The sequence below is a fragment of the Camelus bactrianus genome, chromosome 19 (assembly GCF_048773025.1).
Source record: "Camelus bactrianus isolate YW-2024 breed Bactrian camel chromosome 19, ASM4877302v1, whole genome shotgun sequence".
Lineage (NCBI taxonomy): Eukaryota > Metazoa > Chordata > Mammalia > Artiodactyla > Camelidae > Camelus > Camelus bactrianus.
Genome location: NC_133557.1, coordinates 19,289,473 through 19,302,714, shown reverse-complemented (window position 1 = coordinate 19,302,714; position 13,242 = coordinate 19,289,473). Strand labels below are relative to the sequence as shown.

The 13,242-nt window shown below is 47.5% G+C and overlaps 1 protein-coding gene across 2 annotated transcripts in view; it reads left to right on the top strand.

Moving 5' to 3' along the window:
• JPH2 (junctophilin 2) overlaps positions 1-13,242 on the top strand; it is a 57,378-nt gene that overhangs the window by 37,835 nt on the left and 6,301 nt on the right. The window lies entirely within an intron of this gene.

The following is a 13,242-nucleotide window of genomic DNA, read 5'->3' as shown; positions in this document are numbered from 1 at the left end:
GCATTTGGTCCTTCCAACTTTGTGAGGCTGGTGCCATTATTATCCCATTTCACAGATGGGGAAATGGAGGTACAGAGTGGTAAAGTAACTTGCTGAAGGTCACACAGCTAGGAAGGAGCAGGGCTAGGATGGGAACGCAGGTCATCTGGTGCCAGAGTTCCCCCGCTCAACCGCTATCTCAGCAAGAACTTCTCTAAGAGGTCTCCCCCGACCCCATGCTCTGGGCTGGATGTGTCTTCCCCTCCCCACCCCACCAGGCGCCATGAACTTGTCCCAGTCATGACTGCTGTGATGCGGTTTCGGGGACAGGAAGACAGCAATATGATCAGAATCTCCTCTGGGGACCTCACACCTGGTCCAGCGCCTGAGGCCAAATAAAATTTCTGGAAATGCTTTTCGAGCCAAGGGATGTGATTTTCCAGGGCTGGGGCTGGGTTCGGCCCCTCCCCTGAGGTTTCTTCCGCCCCGTGTGGCAGCAGGGATGCCAGCCCCGAGGAGCAGATGTAGCTGCCTGGAATTCCTTCCGAAGGCTCCTTATCAGTTTTCAGAGCCACTTGGAGTGGGGTGAGGTGGGTGTCAGGGACACTGGGGGCTGCTCTGGGGAAAACTGGAATGCTGCAGCGGAGCCCCACCTGGGGAGGGGCCGGAGGCGGGGGAGGGTGCTGGGGAGGGAGGGCTCAGCTGTCACATTCCTCCAGCTCACAGAAAGCTCTCCTGGGCGCCTTGTCCTTATTTAGGCAGGCGATGTCTGCTGATTCGGGGCTTGTGGGATGCCATTGCAGGCTGGCTCACTGGGAGGGGTGGGGTGGAGGGAGCAGAGCACACCCAGAGCCAAGTCCACAGGCTCAGCAGGCGATCCCAGTAGCCCTGGGTGGGAAGTCCAACCCTGGGGGAGAAGAATCACTCTCTAAAGAAATAATAATGAAAATAGCAGCTACCATTTATGGGGTGCCTATGGTGCAAAGAGTACCATGCTAGACCAGTCTGTAAGTTCCAGGAGGTTAGTTTCTTCCGTTCACTGTTGTATCCCTCCATCTAGCCCAGGACCTGGCACACAGTAGGTGCTTAGCAACTACTTGTCACAATTGAATGAATATACACATCACGTGCCACAATTTGCTTGAGCCTCACAATAATTCTAGTGACAGCAAAGTGCTATAACCCACTTTACAGATGGTGAAACTGAGATCTGGACAGATTCCATGACTTGGTAAAGGTCACACAAGTGGGACATGGAGGAGCTGGGGTTTGAAATCAGGTCATCTGACTCCAGCACGAACTAATGCTTCTGTCTTCTTATTTTGCTGTTAGCCACACTGGAATTCCTGGCTTTCCCCCTTTATTGACTGTGTGAGTTGGGCAGGTTAGATAACCTTCTCATCCTTAGTTTTCTCACCTGTAAAATGGAAATTGATCATGATATCTACTTAGAGAATATTGTGAGGATTAAGTGAAATAATACATGGAAATGTCCTGGCTCGGGGCTGGCACATAGTAAGTGCTCAACAAATATTGCCTGTTAATGATAGTGATAGTGATGATGGTAAGGGGCCCAGGGAATGCAGCATCCTCCTGGCTGGATTGGACACAAGCAATGGAGTGGGCAAAAGGTGAGGCCGTTCTCCAGCAGGCTCTGTCCTCCTCCGGGGCCATGGTGACAGTCATGGCTCTCTGGAGACGGCCACCTCTAGGCTATCTGAAGTCTTTCAGGTTTCCAGAGCAGGAGACTAAAAGGGGTTTGCCAGTTGCTAAAGTTTTGCAATATTCCAGTTTATACCCTGAGCCCCCTGAGTGCTCCCCATCCCCTGCTACTGTCCTGTACACCTGACCTCTTGCCCAGGACATCATCTTTCCCAGAGCCCAGCAACTAAATGGTTAACCACCTGGCTCAGCAGGGGGACCCCCCCCACCCCAGCCAATATCAGTTGCTAGATATTTTTAATATCACCCAGCTGCCTGCATATCAGTCAAGCCTTCCAGCTCCAAGCAAGCATTAGAGAACATCAGATAGAGCAGGACCAGCTCAAGAAAACCTGGATCTTAACCTGGTCCTTACCCTCTTCTTGTGGGTAAGGCAGGAGTTTAGACTGGACTGTCCCCTTGGGCTCATTCTGCAGTGGCTGATGCAGGCTTGGGAATCAGGCTGACCTGGGGTCCAGCCCCAACCTTCCCCTTCCTGGCTGTGTGGCTGCCCCGAGGTCACACTGCCTCTTGAAGCCTGGTTTCCCTATCTGTTAATGAGCATGATAATACCTACCCTTACTGTTGTTGTAAGGAATAAATTAAACTGTTTCTCTTAAAGTCCTAGTACCAATAGATGCTAAATTTTAAAAAATACATTTATTTATTTACTTTGGAATAAATTATACTAACATTCAAAAGACCTCAAAGGGTTGTATCATTCAGGGTCCTCGCAGGAAAGGGTATATTCAGTGTTTACCTGAAGCTATTGTTTGTTTGTTTCTATATTTACTGACATATAATTGATACATAACATGTTTCAGGTGTCCAAAGTGTGAATTTGATACACTTATATATTGCAAAATGATTGTCACCCTAGCATTAGCTAACACCTCTCTCATGTCACCTAATTATCGTTTCTTTTTTGTAGTGACAAGATTTAAGCCTAATCTCTTAGCAACTTCCAAGTACTTACATAATACATTATTGTTAACTATAATCACCACGCTGTACATAAGGTCCCCAGGACTTACTCATCTAATAACTGGAAGTTTGTGCTCTGCAGGCAGAAATTTAGCAAGGAGTGTGAGGCACCTGGGGCTAGCAAGGAAAGCCCCTGGTACCTGGGTCTGAAGGAACCAGGGGAGGAGAGGATGTTACTGCTAGAGGTGATGGGTGAGAGCCGCTGCTGTGGAGGCAGGTATCCAGGGAATTAATACCGACTGCCCCCTCCTCCAGCCCTCTAGCCTCTGGCTGGCGCCCCCTACTGACTGAACTCATCTGGAAGAAGCCAGAGAGCAAGGACAGGGTGGGTGTCGGGTGTAGAGTCTCCCAGGTGTGGAGCAGGGTGGAGAGTAGAGTGGTGGGGCGAGGGGAGGAGATGGGCCAAAGGAAAGCTGGAAAGGAAACCAGCTCAAATGAGTGTGTGTGTGTGTGTGTGTGTGTGTGTATGTGTGTGTGTGTCCTTCCACTCCTCCCGGGCCACCTCGTTTCCTTCCCAGTAACCAACCTCTATTACCAGTTTCTTATCTATCCCTTCAGAAATATTAGCTATATATAGGAGCAAACATCTTTGTTTTCATGAGTGTTAGCATACAACAAACATTATTTTACACCTTACTCTCTGTCTTAGCCTATCTGGATTCACTCTGTGTTGGTACAGAAAGCTCAGTCTCATTCTTGGTGTTGGTTGCTTAATAGTCCTTCAAATGGCTATCCCATAATTTCATCAACCAGTTCTCTACTTCTTGCTTTGGCTTCATTTCCAGCCTTTTGCTATTACAAACAATACTGCAATCAATACCCTTTGTACGTGTGTCATTTTGCACAATTTGAGTATATCATTTGGCCAGAGTCCCGGAAGGGGAATCACTGGCACAAAAATATGTAGATGTTAAATTTCTAAAGAAAAAAAAAAGATGAAGCAATATGAATGATAAACACAAATATTCAGAAATACGAAAAATGATGTAAGTGAAAAACGTACAATAGTAAAAGCTAACACTTCTGTAGTGCACACTCTGTGCAAGGCACTGTTCTAAGCCGTTTCTGTATATTAACTCCTTTCATTTTCACAACCATCCTGTGAGGTAGGCATTATCATTACCCCAAATATATCAGTTGTCTATCCCTGCATAACAAACTATCCCAAAACACAATAGCTCAAAACAACACACATTTCTTATCTCACAGTTTCTGTGGATCGGTAGTCAGGACAGGGCTCAGGGTCTCCTATGAGTCAAGGTGTGGGTGGGGCTGCAGTCCTATCTGAAGGTTCCACTGGGGAAGGATCCACTCCACATTCATGCACATGGTTGTTCCTTGCCGGCCATTGGATTGAGGGCCTCAGCTCTTCATTGATGTTGGCTGGAGGTCGCCTTGGTCATTTCCTTGCCATGTCAGCCCCTCCAGCATGGCAGCTGGCTTCCTCAAAGCCAGCGAGAGACTCTGCTAGCAAGAGCAAAGGCACAATCTTTTGTAAACTAGTCATGGAAGTGATACCCCATCACCGTTGCCATATGTTTTTTGTTAGAAGCCTGTCACTGAGTTCAGCCCATACTCCAGGGGAGGGGATCACATAAGGGTGTGAATACCAAGAGCTTCTGGCCACACTTACTTTTCAGAAGAAGAAATGGATGCAGAGAGAGGTTAAGTGACTTGCTCAGATTACAGTGGCTAATGCCTGAGTCAGGGATGCAGACCTGTGTAGCATGACTTTGGATCCCATGCTGTTAAACACTATACCTCAAAACTGAACCATTCTTGTGTTCATAGCTCTGTTAAAAACATGTGTGCACATGGAAAGAGTAGAAAGGGAGGCTGAAAGTGAAAATAGCTATTGTTTTAGCACAGTGGGTTCACAGTGCTGTCGCTTTAATATTACTGGTTTCATAATTCATAAAATGTGACTGTAAAGTCTGGCATAGACGTTTTAAAAAGGAAGTTTTCCTGTGCCGCCAGTTCATGCAGAAAGGGCTTCACCGCTGATGGCTAGGTTCCAGATTATACTGCAGCGCCCCATCCTATGTGGAGAGGGGTAGCAAGGCCTGAGGCCCCCTCCCTGTCGCGTCACTGGTTGCCAAGGTACAGGTAGACCTCAGTCATGTGTAGTCAGACAGGCAATTCCTAGGTTCCGATGGCTTAGCTTTCCTTCGGGGAAGTTGGGGGCACTGCTGCTGGTAACCACTAGCCCAGGCTCCCAGGATGAATGCTGGGGACGTGTAACACCCCCAGGGGAAGAGGCTGGCTGGTGGCCAGTCTTGGCTGCTGGGCCCTTCTGGCCTCCCTGAGGAGCATAGCAGATGTGTGGATCAGCAAAGGTCTAGTGCCAGACAGACCTGGAATTGTGTTCCAGCCACCCTGGCTTTTGCTAGTTAGGAGCTGTGGGCAAATATTTTTCTGAGCCTTCATTTCGTCTCCTGTCAAGTGGGTTGTTTGGAGGATGACTTGGGATCACGCAGGTTGTTGATGTTCCCTGTCGCTGCTGTAACAAACTACTACAAACTTGGGGGCTGAGAACAACACAGGTTGATTGTCTAACAGTTCTGGAGGTCAGAAGTCTGAATTCAGTCTCAGCGGGCTAAAGTCAAGGTGTCGGCAGCCTGGTTCCTTCCGGAGGCTCTGACGGGAGATTCTGAATCCTTGACTTTTCAGCTTCTTAGTGGCCGCCCCCATTCCTTGGCGTGTCACTCCTTTCTGCATCTCCAAAGGGCGTCACTCGTCTCTCCTGCCATCATCACATCATCTTCTGCTCCCCTGTGGTCACATCTCCCCCTGCCTCCCTCTTACAAAGACACTTGTGCTCACATTTAGGGCCTGCCTGTGTAACCCAGGATAATCCCTGCATCTCAAGACCTTTAATTGTCACGTCTGCAGAGCCCCTTTGGCCATATATGGTAACCTCCACAGGTCCCAGGGATTAGGACCTGGCTATCTCTGGGGCCATTATTCAGCCGACGACACAGGTCAAGTGTCTGGCACATAGTTAGCACTTAGTAAACAGCAACTCATTACTTTGCCTCCTGCTTAGAGGCTGGAGGGGAAGGGGTGTCTCATATCCACTCTCATATGGTGAAGACTTCCCAGCTGGGCTGGCAGCTCCTTTTCAAGAAAGGGAGAGAGTTCTCTGTAAAACATGATCCAGACGAGGTCACCTCCGTGGCCTGGAGGTCTCAGGCTGGGCTTCCAAGGTGGAGAGGTTATACCTAGGGCCTGAGGGGGTGGCATAGCCCCCCAGACTGAGAACTCATGCCCTCCACTTCAACTGAAAAAAAATCTACTTTCTAAAATTTTCAAACATTTGCATAGAGCTTTCTATGTGCCAGGTCCTGTCCTAAATGCTTTATGTACGGTAATTCACTCTGTAATCCCAACAACTCTGTGGACAGTCTGGGGCTGTCCACATCCCCATTTTATAGATGGAAAAATCACAGCACAGGGAATTTATGTAAGTCACCCACAACCAAAAAACTGTGCCCCTACTGCCTTAAAATACCAAAATATTACAGCAATTTTTTTCTTTTTTCAAAAAAAATTTGCTTATTTTTCAGCATTTTTGATGATGAAGCCATATTATTTTATACTTTATATTTTCTAGAGGTCATTAAGCACATAAAAACATGCTGAACATCATTCGCCATCAGGGGAAGGCAAATCAAAACCACAATGAAATGTGCTTCTCAAACCACTAATGTGACTACAGTACAAAAGGTGGATAATAATCAGTGTTGACAAGGAGATAGAAAATTGGAAACTTCAAGTGTTACTGGAAGATGTTAAATGGTGCAGCCACTTCAGAACGAGTCTGCCAATTCCTCAGAAGGTTAAAAAGTTACCACATGACCCAGCAGTTCTGCTCCTAGGTGTATATCCACGAGAAATGAAAACATACATCCACTCGAGAACTTGCACACAAATGTCCACAGCAGCATTATTTATAGGAACCAAAACGTGGAAACAACCCAAATGTCCATCAACTGATGAACAGATAAGCTATGGTTTAGCCACACAATGGACCATTATTTGGCAACAGAAAGGAATTAAGTGCTGATACATGCTGTCACGTGGGTGAACCTTGAAACAGTGTTTACGCGACATACCCTTCTAAAAGAGTGCATGTTAAAATCCCAATTTGTTGGCAGTCTATAGAATTTTGGAAGGGAGTTGCTGCTAAGCATTGTTATAATAGTAACAAAAACTGTAATAATAATGAGAGCTCACTAATCTTTGTTAAGTGCATAGTTTATGCCAAGCACTTTTGTGTGATCTCATTTCAGACTCCCAGTAATTTGGGGAGGTAAATATTATTAATCCCATTTCACAGTTGAGGAAGCTGAGGCCAGAGAGCAAAGGTCAGATACCCAGAATGTGATGGACTTGAGCTGGTGCCCTTAACCCCTCTGGTGAGGGCCTTCTCAGCAGGGCTTAACACACGTTTGCCAAATGAATGCAGTGCAGGCAAGATTGGACTTGTCTGTATCCTTGTTCGGGGCAGAGGAGCTTTCTCCCAGGGAGCTATCTGGGCCAGGTGGCTGGACACCCCAGCTGGGGTTCCTCCTTGAGTTTACTCTGACCATGATTGTTCCTGGGGAGAAACGGCTGTGGCCAGCCAGAGCTGGGGGCGAGCAGCTATTTGGGGAGACCGCCAGGCAATGGCATCTGAAGCACCCCCCACCTCAGGAAGATGCTTGGTACTGCGCTTATCAGCCACCTCTGCAGCCTCCAGAGAAGCTGGCAGGGGCCTGGAGCTGGGGGCTCTGATTAGCTGCTTCTGTCCTCCAAATCTGCCACGGACTTCTTGTTCTGAAGGATTTTTAAAAAAATTTTTAAGTGAACAAATCAGTGGCATCAAGTACATGCAGGATTTTTGTTTCAGTCTTTAAAAAAAAAACCCTGCTTCTTACTTATTTTATTAACTAGCATCTATGTAGCACTTCCTGTGTCTTGGCTGTTATTCTAAGGGCCATACGACTGTTCAGGCATTTACTCCTCATAACCTGTCTCCAAGGTCAGTGCTGTTACTATCCCCATTTTACAGATGGGGAGCCTGCGGGCTCAGATTTGCCCGAGGGTATAAGGAGCAGAGCCAGGCCCCGCACCCAGACAACACAGCCAGGGCTGCCGCCTCTTCACCACGCCATCCTGTAGTTCAGAGGCTTCATTCTGCGCTCCTGTCCTTCTGCTGATTTTTAGAGATGTTGCATGATTGATGGGCAGAGCTGCATCAGCCTGTGTGCGACTCAGGTGGCTGCTGGGTCTCATTTATCCCCGTCCCTGGTTCCAGCCCACGGAGCACCTGGCCCAGTTAGTACCAGGGAGGCAGCGACTTCATGTAATGGGTAAGAGCTTGGGCAGATGCACTTTGTAGCTGTGTGACCCTGGGAAAATGACTCCACTTCTCTGAAGTCATATATATAAAGGTGATCATAGCACAGAGCTGGGCACAAAGTGCTCAATGCATAACAGATTAATATTATCAATAATATTATCAAAAGTGACCATTATTGGGTGAATGCATTAGAACAGGGGTTGGCAGGCTTTTCCATAAAGGCCCAGACAGTAAATATATTTTGGCTTTGCGGGCCAGTCTCTGTAGCAAATACTTAACTGTAGACAAAGTAAACAAATGGGTATAGCTCTTTTTCCATAAAACTTTATATGGACCCAAATTTATTGATATGGACACAAATTTGAATATTCACGTGTCAGAAGGTGTGATTTGACATGTCACAGGCAGCGGGCTGGATTTGGCCTGTTGCCGTAATTTGTCGGCCCCCCTGCAATAGACTGTAAGCTCGCCAAGGGATTTGTGAGTACTTGGTTTGCTGTTGTAGCCACAGTGCCCAGCGTAGTGCTGAGCATGTAGCAGACACTCCATTAAGTTGTATTAAATGAATGAATCCATTTGTAGAAGTGGGTCTTGAGCTGGCCCTTTAAGACTTGGAGGTGGAAGGAGGGAAAAGAACATTCCAGATGGGGGGACAGCCAGAGCAGAGGAATCAGGGCTGTGTCAGTGTGTGTCCCTCTTTGGCCCAATGAAGCCATCGGTGCTTGGTGGAGACACCTGGGCAAGAAAGCCAGCTATAACTGAGCGTTTAGGGGTCTAGGATGGGGAAGGAGGCTGGGCTGGGGGTGGATGCTCTCAGAAGTTCTTCCATTGGGTTATCACTCTGCCCCATCCCTGAACTACCACCAGCCTTATTTTTAACCCTGCTGACGAAAGAAAATCTGATGAAATCAAGAAGGGTGACTGATCCCTGCCCCACCCCCTGCCCCAGTTACTGTTCCCTCCTCCCCCCACCCCCATCGCCCGCCGCCTCAGTAGGGGCAGAGCCATCCTAGGAGACCCTCCCCAAGTGACATGAAAGTGGTCCGAGAAAAAGAAATGATCCCTGCCTTCCCCTGGCAGGATCTAGATTCAGGAAGGGATCCTGGTGCTTGAAGAGAAACACTCAAGGCTCCTGAGGAGGGAGGGGGGGTTGAGCAAGCTGGGAACTGCCCAAGAAGGAGCTGGATTTTCTATCTGTCCAGTCCATGCGTCTCAAATTTTACTGAGCAGTGGAAGCATCTGGAGGGCTTATAAAACACAGATTCCTGGGCTCCTTCCGAGAAATTCTGATTCAGTAGGTCTGGGGTGGAGCCCCCAGATTTGCATTTTCAAGAAGCTCCCAGATAATGAGGGGGCTGGGGGGGTTTCATGGACCACCTCATGAGTGCCGCTGGACTAAAGAGAGCCCCCGGACAGCAGCAGTTTGGCCTGCCCTTCACTCGGTGAGCTGCCAGATATACCCCATCAAGTCTGCTCGGGCTGAGAATCTGGAGAGCCTTGAAGGCCTTGCTGAGTAGTTTGGAGTTTGTTTTCAGCACGACAGGCAGCCTTGCAAAGATTTTCAGCAAGAGGTGAGGACTTTGGATGTATGGGTTAAGCAAGGTGCATGTAATCGGTTGTTGCGAGAGAGCCTGGAAGCAGGGAGGCTATAGCTGGGAGTGGGGGTCCTTGCAGGAGGAGTGATGCAAAGATGGAGAAGGGGCAGATTCAAGATCTGTAGGGGGAGCAGGAGAGACAAGAGTTGGTGGTGGATGTCTCTGAATATTGAAAGAAGAGGAAGGAGGGGGTGGGAGACACTGGGATTCCTGACTTAAAGGCTGGGGAGCCAGGGAGCCATTCCTGAAGTCAGAGGCATTTTAGGGGGACGCTGATAAGGTATTCAGTTGGCCAGACTGATGGATGCGGTTAGAGACATGTGCTTCCTTTGAACCCAGCGGCCCTCATTACCTTGGGCTGCGTGGCTACTTCCTGCTGACCCTGGGGCTGGCTGCCCTGCAGGGTCCACAGTTGATCCTCCAGAATCTTCCAGGGCTCTGTGTGGAGGCTGCCATTCTGGCCTGAAGTGTCCCACAACACGGCTTCCCAGGGCACGGAAACAAGCCTCCTCCAGCTCACATTACCAAAAAAGAACATTTTCTTAGTTTGAAGTTTTGCCAGCCCTTTCCCTCCTCCCCCAACCTGGGGTTTCAGGTTTCCAGGGAAGTGTCTTTGAAAATTTAGATCTTTGAATCACACATATCCATGTACAGGCAAATCTGAGCCCGGGGATATGCATGGACCACACTTGGTTTTGATGTCACAATTGTCACCTTCTTTCTCCTCCTTCTTTTTCTCCTCCCCCTCCTCCACCACCACCACTACCATCATCACCATCACCACCACCACCACCACCACCATCATCACTCAGCCCCATCCTGGGCTAAACACTTTCATATGTTGCCTCTCAATGGTTTTCACAGCAGCTCCAGGGTGGGAGAATTCTTATCCTACAGATGTAGAAATTGAGGCACAGAGAGGCAAAACCACTCACCCAAGGTCCTAGAGTCCCAGTGGGGTTGGGACTAGGGGGAGGTGAGTGAGGCAAGTCATACAAGTGCAGAGTCTGATCTGGACTTTATTTAAATCTCGTTCATAGCTTGTTCATCAAGGATAACTTTTGCCTTAATTTTGACTTTTAAAAATACTGAATTAAAATATTATTTATCTGGATTAGTGAGTTTTTTGGTATCCCTCCTAAATGTTGAGCCTGAGGTGACTGCCTCACTCACTCACCCTAGCCCCGCCTTGGCAGAACCAAGATTGGAATCCAGGGCTGCTGAGTTAAGAATCCACACTCTTAACTATTTTTTGTGCTACCTCGTATGTTTACATGTGCACATGTGCATTCATTTATGTATTCTTTCATTCAGTAAAATACTCTTTGTTCAGTAAACATTATTGTGGCAGTGGAGAGGGCAGGGGCTTAGGGATCAGTCAGTTCTGGGTTTGAATTCCACTACTCATTAATGACCGAAGAGAGAGCCTGTGATTTAGGGCATAGACTCTAGATCCCAGAATGCCTTGGTTTGAAACCTTGCCATCATTTGCTGGCTGTGTAAGTTTGGACTGAATCCTTAAAACCGTCTTGTGCCCTGGATTTCTCCTCTGTAAAGAGGGCTGACAGTGATAATATCTGTCACATAGAGTTATTGGGGAAATTAAATGAGTTAATCTCTATAAAGCCCTTGGCATGTAGTCAGTGCTTTGTAAGTGTCAACTGTTACTTTGCATCCTTGAGTAAGACACTTGCCTGAGACTCAGTTTCCCCACTGGTGAAGTAGGGACAGTAAAAACTACCTCCCAGGCACTTTTGAGGATTGTAAGGGAAAATGTAGGTAAAGGGCCTGGCACGTGGAGGAGCTTAATCTTATCTCTCTTAATAAAGTTTATCTCCCAGTTCCATGTGAGAGACACACACAAATCAACTCCACGCAGAACTTAATCATCTGCACATGTGGACACTGATTTGACCTTTCAGTTTCCCAAAGACTCAAAGCTCTTACCTCTCTCGGGGCCTTTGCACATGCTTTCCCCTCTACCTGGCTCACTGTCCCCACCTCACCTCTGGTAGGCCAACTGATGTGTCAGTTTCAGGTCTCACCTTAAATGTCGCATCTTCAACTTTCCCTGATCCCCCACCTCCACTGCTGATCTATATCAAGCCTTCCTGTTGTGCACTTTCATTGTGTTCTGTACTCTTCCTTTACGGCACTTCTCACAATTGCAATGTTTATTTAGTTACATTTTATTAAATAGTTTTGGTTGTTTTCTCCCAGCCTGTCTCCCTCACGTGACAGTGCGGGCAGGGACTGGGCTTGTCTACAGGAATTTCTGTCCTCAGCTCCTGGCACGTGCTCCAGAGCAGTGCAGACTCTGGAAACATCTTGCCTGGCTTCAAAAATCCCAGCTCCCACGCTTAATGACTCTGTGACCTTGGGCAAGTCACCTACCCTGCCCGTGCCTCAGTTTCCTTTTCTGTAAACTAGGGAAAATAGTAACAGCACCAGATTCCTAAGGCACCATGATGATTACATGAGATAATCTTCATCATTCCTTTAGAACGTAATTCCTTTAGAACAATGCCCATCGGTAAATGGGGCTGTTAATATTTTAGCAGGTGCTGCTACGAGTTAGGATAGATTAAGAGCTGCAGCAAACATCTCCCAAATTTCAGGTGCTTAATGCAATATACATTTAGAGTTTGTTTAATGTTTAACCTTAATGCTTAAATGTTCCTCATCCCAACGTGGAACTGTGGGAGGGGGATTTTGTGCTATAATCATTTGTGGACCCAAGTTGTTTCCACTACGTTTCTTAACCTGAGGTCCACAGGGGATTCTGTGGACAGAATTCAGGGAGTCCGTGCACATGAATGCTGCCTTAGGTTAGATTCCCTAGAAGCTGAGTCTGAGATGAGGATTCTCTTCCAGATGATTTATGGAGAGAGTGCTCTCAGGAGAGGTGGGGGAGTGGTGAGAGATGCAGGGTAGGACAGGGAAGGAGCCAAGCAAGGACGTGGTCTTACCTGGAGTCCTGCTTCAGCCTGATCCCACAGGGGCTCGGAAGCCTCACTTGTACCTCAGCGCCGGTTCCTCATGTGGTGCAAGAGGGGGCTGATGGGTGTCATTAGTCATTGCTTGTGGGCTGCCTGGGTTGGGAAGGGAGCGTTGACCTCTGGAGCAAGGTGGCAATTGGTTGCAATTCTCTGGGACAGCAACGTGCCATTAGCAGCCAATTCAGCTGCTAGGAGTAGGTGCATTTGCCCAGCGAAGAGATCTGGGCAGGGCACCAAAAGTGTCTGCAACAGATGGGAAAAACCACATCTTTATGTTCTAGACCTCAGGTCTAGACTGGGGTCACCTGGGATGGCCCGATCCTCTTCTTTCTGTCCTCCATTTCTCTCTAACCTCTCGCTGAAATTTAACATTTTCTTCAGTTATGGAAGTAGGCAATAGATCACGGTAGTGTTAGCAGTATCTGTGACTTTGTCACCAGTAGAAATCACATTTATTTTCGTGTTACATTACTGTTGTTGCAGGTATCCTTACAATACCCTTTATGCTAATGTTTACTTTAAAATTATGGTAGTTAATAATAACCTGCTGGATATAAAGAAGGGTACACATTATTATATTACAAATTTATTCCTTTAAATATTTTGGTAACAGTATGTCAATATAATTGTGTTCCTTTGT